At 46.2% G+C, this 7254-nt stretch overlaps 1 pseudogene; it reads left to right on the plus strand.

The window, feature by feature from the left end:
* Positions 1 to 6991, plus strand: part of LOC101987905 — a 12287-nt pseudogene extending 5296 nt beyond the window's left edge.
* The last annotated feature ends 263 nt before the right edge of the window (positions 6992 to 7254 follow it).

Genomic DNA, 7254 nt, shown 5'->3' on the forward strand with positions numbered 1-7254 from the left:
TGGTATGTCGATAGGAACACTCTCAAAGGTGAGCCTGTTGGTATGTAGATAGGAACACTCTCAAAGGTGAGCCTGTTGGTCTGTTGGCTTTCACACCTAATTTTGTCTCCATCCTGCATTCTCAGATTCCCACTTTACTACGCTTTTCAAATCACTGCAGAAGTTGGGTTGGGACCTGACTTTCATACACTGGCCAGGCATTGGTTGAAAATTAACTCAACTTAATTACAGGAGTTGTGTAATTGTATACTTTACATAATATGTAGGAAAAGTTGATTTTGCCTCTCTTTTTTTCTCATGAACCATTACCTAGTTCTAACCTAATTTACCATCTTAACCAGGCCCCTAAAATATTTGTCTCTACACCCCACTACAATTCCAATACAGTGTTTTGTCTGCATTTATGCTTGCACGCCAGAACAGGCCCCCAGATCTCATTACGGATGATTGTGAGCCACCATGTGGTTGCTGGGAATTGAACTCAGGACCTCTAAAAGAACAATCAGTGCTCTTAACCTCTGAGCCGTTTCTCCAGACCCAGACTTTTGTTTCTATCTTGACTTATTCTCTGCCATTTTTCTAATGGTGCTTTTTTCATTTTCCTTGTTGAAAGACTGAATGAACCAGAAGAACTGGAAGATTGGGGAAGCAGCTGACTAGGTGAAAAGTGTTTCTGAAGTAGAGTGTAGGGATGGAGTTAGGTAGAGAGCTATCCCAGGCAGGACTGGACAAAGGTCATTTTGCAGAAATTCCTTAAAATGTCCTACAATTCAAATAAAGGCTTGAAGACCTGATATTTGATGTGCATGTATGTGATGAAGTCTTGCTAAGCAGCCCAGGCTAACCTCATACTCCATATCTTTCTTCCTTAATTTTCTGTGTGCTGGGATTATAGGCACTGTCACTCGGCCTGAGTTTTCATCTGAGCACATCAAATAGTTCTAACAATATTTGTTGAACGCATGCCATATGCAGCAGTTCTTGCTCTAAGCCTTGAGGGATCCACTAACAAGATATACAAGAGCCTTGTGCTCATGAAAATCATGTTCTTGTGAATATGTGGGCAGGGGTAGTCAATAGATTTATGAAATAAGTTTTAAGAATTTAGCTAGACTTATATTCTTTGAAGATGGTAATACAGTAATATAGTTTAAGTGGCTGAGGCAGAGGAAGCGAAACAGTTCTCTGTTGTACTGCCAACTTTTCTGGGGAAAAAATGTCTTGAATTGTTGAGATTTCAAGTCTGTAGGAGAACAGTCTTGCAAAAATCTGGAGGTCAGGTCTTCAGGAAAGCAGTCTCATGCATTCTGGGAGAAGAAAAGGAAGCAAGCTAATTAGCAAAGCCTCTCTTTTCCTTCTGAGTGTCTTTTCCTTTTCAGGAAAAGTGGCAGGTGTTTCTCTAATCACAAATGTGGTGTGCACACATGCCCCTGAGACATGTAGACATCTCTCTCTCTCTCTCTCTCTCTCTCTCTCTCTCTCTCTCTAAATTAATAACTGCTCCTTCTAAATCTTCACTTGGTTGGCTGTTAAGGAATCCTCAAGGCTTGTACATTTTCCCTTTCTAGAGTATTTTCAGCACCCCTGGGGTGTAATTCAATACTCCAGGGAACCTGTTCTGGTTATTGCTTCCACTGTTGTTAGATGAGCTACTGTCATCGTTTGCTGCTGGCTGAGTCATGCTTGCCTTGAGAGCTCTACAGCCGTCTTTGTCCTATCAGGATTAGATGTTCAGTGTCTCTTGACTTTTCAAGCCCATACGGCTGCAAGCTGAAACTCTGCCAGCAGTGGTACCTGACTCCTCTGATGAGGGATATTCATGGAGCAGTGGACAGCTGATAATTGTCCTGAAGTGGCTTCTTTCTCTTTAGCTGGAGTAGGAAAGCATTCCAGAGTGGTGAGTCAACTCTTTCAGCTTTGTTTCCCAGGGAACTGCAGGCCACGTGGGTGGCTCATGTGAAAAAGGACTCCTAACAGCCTTGTAGTGTGGGTTGAACTGGATTCCCACTCTCTGAATCTCTTTGTGTCTAAGGCGTTGGAGCCTTGTGACTCACAAGAGGTCTGAGCACATTGCTGAACATCCCACATGCTCTTGGCTTCTGAGGCCTTATGAGCACTTCTGATTAGTTGAGCCATTGAGGATGCCTGCTTCATAGGTATCTGAGATACAGGGATTAATGCTGAGGAGTTTTGAGGTTTGCCTTAAGGATTGCTTCTGGCTACACTGTCCCAAGCATTCTAGATTTTATGTGAGCTAGTTAGTATTTTTATAATGACATCATTTTTCTTAAATTGGACAGTGCTTGCCTCATAGTGATGTGAAGAAGCAAGTCAAGAGAAAGACCAAGAGAAGAGACTTATGACCCCTGAGGGCACACAAACAAGGAAACACAGAGGCTGATTACCTTTGAGAGTCACTTTGAAGCAGATACCAGGGTGATAGAGGGAAGCAGGACAAAGCCTTTGGATGACAACATTGAGCCTCACATCAACTCTGCTGCTGAACTTGAAATTGCCTGAGATAAAACATTCCATAATGATAAGCAAGTTTAATGCTGGATTTTCTGCTCCTATTAGCTTTATAACAATAAATACAGAACATAACACCTCGTCTTTGCCAGAACATAAAACATTATAGGGACGTCTTTACAATCATTCAACAAGTATTTATTGAACACTAATGTACTAATGACTCTCTATCATTACAATAAACATAATAGAAGTATTATCTATGTTTCTGGATGTGCATACTCTTTGTCGACATATGCAGAGAAAGATAACTATAGCTTGGTATAGAGGCCTGTATATGGAGACACATATAGACATTGGTATTATTCTGGCTATAGAAACGGTTATAGGCACAGACTAAGACATAAAATGTGCAGCTAGGACTAGGAAAATGGCCCAGTGGCTTAAAGTACTTGCTGTATTCCATCCCCAGGATGGACATGGTAGAAAGAAAGATCTTCCAAACACATGCTGTGATACTCATGTAACACACGCACGTGCACGAGTGCATGCTGTAATTGCAAATAAGTATTTTAAAAAGCAACTTAAAGAAGAAAATGTTTATTCTAGCTCACAGTTCCAGAGTATAGTTCTGTACCGAGGCAGGGGAATACCGTAAGCACAAGCTAGTGCTTGCAAACTCATAATAAATAAACAAAATTGGCCAAAAAACCTGTCAGTGGGTCAAAAGCATTGCAATTAATGACACACACTCCTAGACAATCACAATGCACCAGCAACGACTGCCAGTTTCAAATCCTGTGGCAGTTTAATTCCCCTAACCCCCTAGAACCCCAACCCTTTTACAATATAGAGCCTTTACGCTGGAATCTCTCAGCATCTTTGCCTGTTGTCTCCGTGTCTTCTCGCCCCCTGGAAACGGGGATCTGCACAGCAGGCAGCAGTAACGAGTCTGCAGCAACTACAAAGTGGCACCCAGTGTGGATGGACCTTTTCATTTTGTTCGTTTTTTGGGTCCTCTTTACCCTCTTTTGGGCGTTTTTCTTTCTTGCTTGCTGCCTCTGCTGCTGTCCCTATCCCAACTCTCTGTCATGGTCTTGAGTTCACCACCTTCGGCTGTTTTCAGTGAGTTGACCCCTATTTTCATTTTCTAAGGTCTTAGTGAGTTGGGATTTTCTTTCCTATCCCTACATTTTCTTTTTATCCTGTTTGTCTTCCTAGTTAGGAACTCTCCATCGTGACTCCGTTCATTGGGTACCTTCACATAAGGGCTGACCATCCAGGAGGTAGAACTGATAAAGGACCCTTTGACTGGTGCTTTTTGCCCGGAGACACTGTGTGAGCCTACGACTTCAGCCTAACAAGCCGCGAAAGCCCCTCACTATAAGCAGCACTTCAGGTCTGTGAACACTAATTTCTCTTTCACTTCCAGCCATGTCCTAGTGTGGACTCCCTTGAGGCCTATGAGCAACTGGACAATTTTTGCCTGAGTCCACTCTCTGGGGTTGTCTGAAGGCTCTTTTGCTTTATGAGGAGTCCCGACTGCTTTTTGGAGTGTGGACTGTTGGGCTTCCTCCCCTAGTCTCCACAACTAACCTGGTTATGTAACACCCTGTAAAAGGCCATTAGGGCGGTGGCCAGTCTCTCTTTTTTTTTTTTTTTTTTTTTTTTTTTTTTTTTTTGGTTTTTCGAGACAGGGTTTCTCTGTGGCTTTGGAGCCTATCCTAGAACTAGCTCTTGTAGATCAGGCTGGTCTCGAATCTGGCCAGTCTCTTAATTCACAGGAAGGCTTTGGCTGTTTGGCTGTGGTTGAATCCACTTTTTCTTCTGCGACTGGAACGTTCTTTTCAGAAGGCGGCTACTTCCACTAGCTTGATCCTGAAGTAGAGCATGGAGACCGAGACGCAATTGTTGCCGCTCAACCCATGTCTTCTGGCTGCTTTCTTTGCTGGCCCTCCTCACAGGCTCCTCCCAGGGCCCATCATGGCTGGTGCCCCTTACCTGGAGGATGGGCCTTCCCTTTTCTGCCAGTGCTATCATCACCCTCTCCCCAAAGTTGGCGAGAGTTCTGTGAGTTCTATATGAGGGCTTGTGCCCCGGATCTTGCCAGCCATTTTCACCTCTGTCCTCCCATCAAAAATATGTAGAGCCTGGAGCAGATGCTGCCTTTTCTTGCCATTTTGCTGAGCTATTTCTGCAGCACTTTGAAGCTGAGGTAACCCAGGCCTTGGGCTCACTTTGAGCCCTGGTGTGGAGATTGCGCCACCACATGACTTGTTCCTTGACAGCTGCAGGGTAGGCGGGCCCCTGGATGCTTTGGGCCCATCTCTCTCTTCTGAGGACCTGGCTGGCCCCCTTCCATCCTCGATCTCTTCCTCCTCTATAATGTCCTCAAAGCCGAAGCTCAAGAAATGCTTTATCCTCCATTCAGTGGGTCGCTCAGTCAGAGATTCTGTATGAGGTGTCCTGCAGGGGCAAGAAGCCGTTGTCACTTCCTCCCCAGCTGGGCCTCTGGAGACCACTTCTGGCCCTCCAGTCCCAGAAGGAAACACCAACTCCAATTCCTCTGGGGGTGTTGGGACAGTTGGTTGGTAGGGAGTTGACTAGTGATGCCACATCCCCTGGGCACAGATGAGCTCACCACTTTGAGAGGCTGAGACTGAGTTGTAGAGGGGGAACCTTGGAAGATGGAGCAGGAATGGTAGAGAGAGAAGAGCTGCTTAGTTTTAAGGGGGCTGAAGAAGCTGCCCCTGACCCAGCAGGAGTGGATCATGGAGGAGAGATGGCTGGGCTGACCTCAGTGGGAGGAGGGTAGACTCAGAGGCAGATGTGTTGGAGGAGGAGGAGGAGGAGGAGGAGGAGGAGGAGGAAGTTGCTTGGAGTTCTTTGTACCAACCAAGGCATCCCAGCCTGGACTCAGCATTCCTTGTTCTGCTATCACTGATATCCACATAGTCATGGCCTAGAGATGCCTGACAGGGAGAACATGTTTGTGGTAGAGGTAGAAGATCCTTCAGAGTATGTTCTGTGTCAAGCCTGGGTGTCTGACATCCAGGAGAGTCTAAGCCCAGGACTCTGTCCTGCTACCAGTCCCCATCCCATGACCTTCCCCAGGCCCCTGGGACCTCCTTCATCACAAAGGATAACACAGACAGCCTGGGGTTGCCATGCCAGAATAATTCAGAGAGTCTGCCTGGCCAGGATCTGCTGCTGGGACCCAGCGAAAATAATGACAACCTGTTACAGGTCAGCATCCTTCTCCCTTAGTTCTGCCTCCATTGCGGCCTCCTGCTTTGACTCAAATGAACTACTTCCCCCGGAACTGCCCCCTCACATTCCCACTGAGGAGGGGCTCCCAGCAGGGACAGTTTATTCCCTCTCAACCCCCTACCTTCCCCTGGATACTTCCTGTTCTGGGGGAGTCAGAGGGTACTGAGCAAAATCAGCCCCTCGCAGATATCCTTGGTTCCGTGGCATGCTCTCTCGACTCAAGGCTGCCCAGTTAGTGCTGGAAGAAGGCACTGGTTCCCATGGTATCTTCCTGGTATGTCACAGTGAGACAAGACATGATGAATATGTCCTCACTTTCAACTTCCAGGGCAAGGCCTAGCACCTGCGTTTGCCACTGAATGAGGAGGGTAATACTGGGTCTAACATCTGTGGTTCCAGTCCATTTTTGATATGCTTGAGCACTTGGGAGTGCATCCCATCCCTGTGGAATCTGGAGGCTCCAGTGATATTGTCCTTGTCAGCTATGTGCTCTCCTAGTGGCAGCAAGGTTGAGAACAGACTAGGAGCCTTGCAGGGGTGTGTGAGGGCCACCAGTGCTACCCCGATTCTCCTTATTTTGAGCAGGTACCCAGACAATGAGCCATGCAGCTTCAAACCCATAACGATCAGTACTCCATGTAGAAGGCTGTTCTTGACCCCTCATTTTTCCTCCAATGGTGCTCTGCTTATGATGATGCAGCAGAGACACAAGCCCACACAAATTTGCAATTGGCACTTACTATTACCCTCAATATGCTTACTGGCCATGGACAATACACTGACCTGTCTCACAATCCATGATTGGCCTACATGCCTATTTCCAACAAGTGTCTGACCTAGCCTTCAAGGCCCTCAAACTTTATATGCACCAGGACATTGTAGGCTATTTCCCCCAGTCTTGTCTAGCAGGCTGCAGAACCATTCGCTGAACTTTTGATCTGTGTCACCAAGGCTGTTGAAAAGCGCATCCCATCTGCCTACCAAGGATATCCTTATAAAACAGCTAACCTGGGAGGGGCCCAACACCGTCACCTGTAATGTCATCGCCCCTGTTAGAAATGACAAGTGGGTCTTGGCCGCCTGTGATATTGACATACAGAATGGGCCCATTTCTGCCCTTACGGATCCCATCAATGCCTTGGTCAATGCCAAACTTGACAAAGACGATAATTCCGCCTCACCAGACTTGCTGGGAATATGGGCACTCTGGCCACTTATGTGGGATTGTCCCAGGGCTCTTCCAAAGACCTAATGCCCTAAATGCCAAAAGGGCTACTGTTGGGCATCAGACTATAGAAGCTCCCAGAGGGTCCTGATATGAATGATAGACTGGACAATGGCTTTATATTCCTGCTGCATGAAGGTAAGTGGTGTGCCTTGGTTTGCAATGGTTAAGATGAACTGGTTCTTATCCACTAGGCAGATCTTTTCAATTTCAGAAGCGTAGTAGATGTCATTTAAAAAGATGAGTTGTCCCAATACTTTTGTTCTCTATGCTAAGGTTACTTGAACAGC

This window comes from Microtus ochrogaster, linkage group LG5 (genome assembly GCF_000317375.1).
Source record: "Microtus ochrogaster isolate Prairie Vole_2 linkage group LG5, MicOch1.0, whole genome shotgun sequence".
Classification (NCBI taxonomy): Eukaryota; Metazoa; Chordata; class Mammalia; order Rodentia; family Cricetidae; genus Microtus; species Microtus ochrogaster.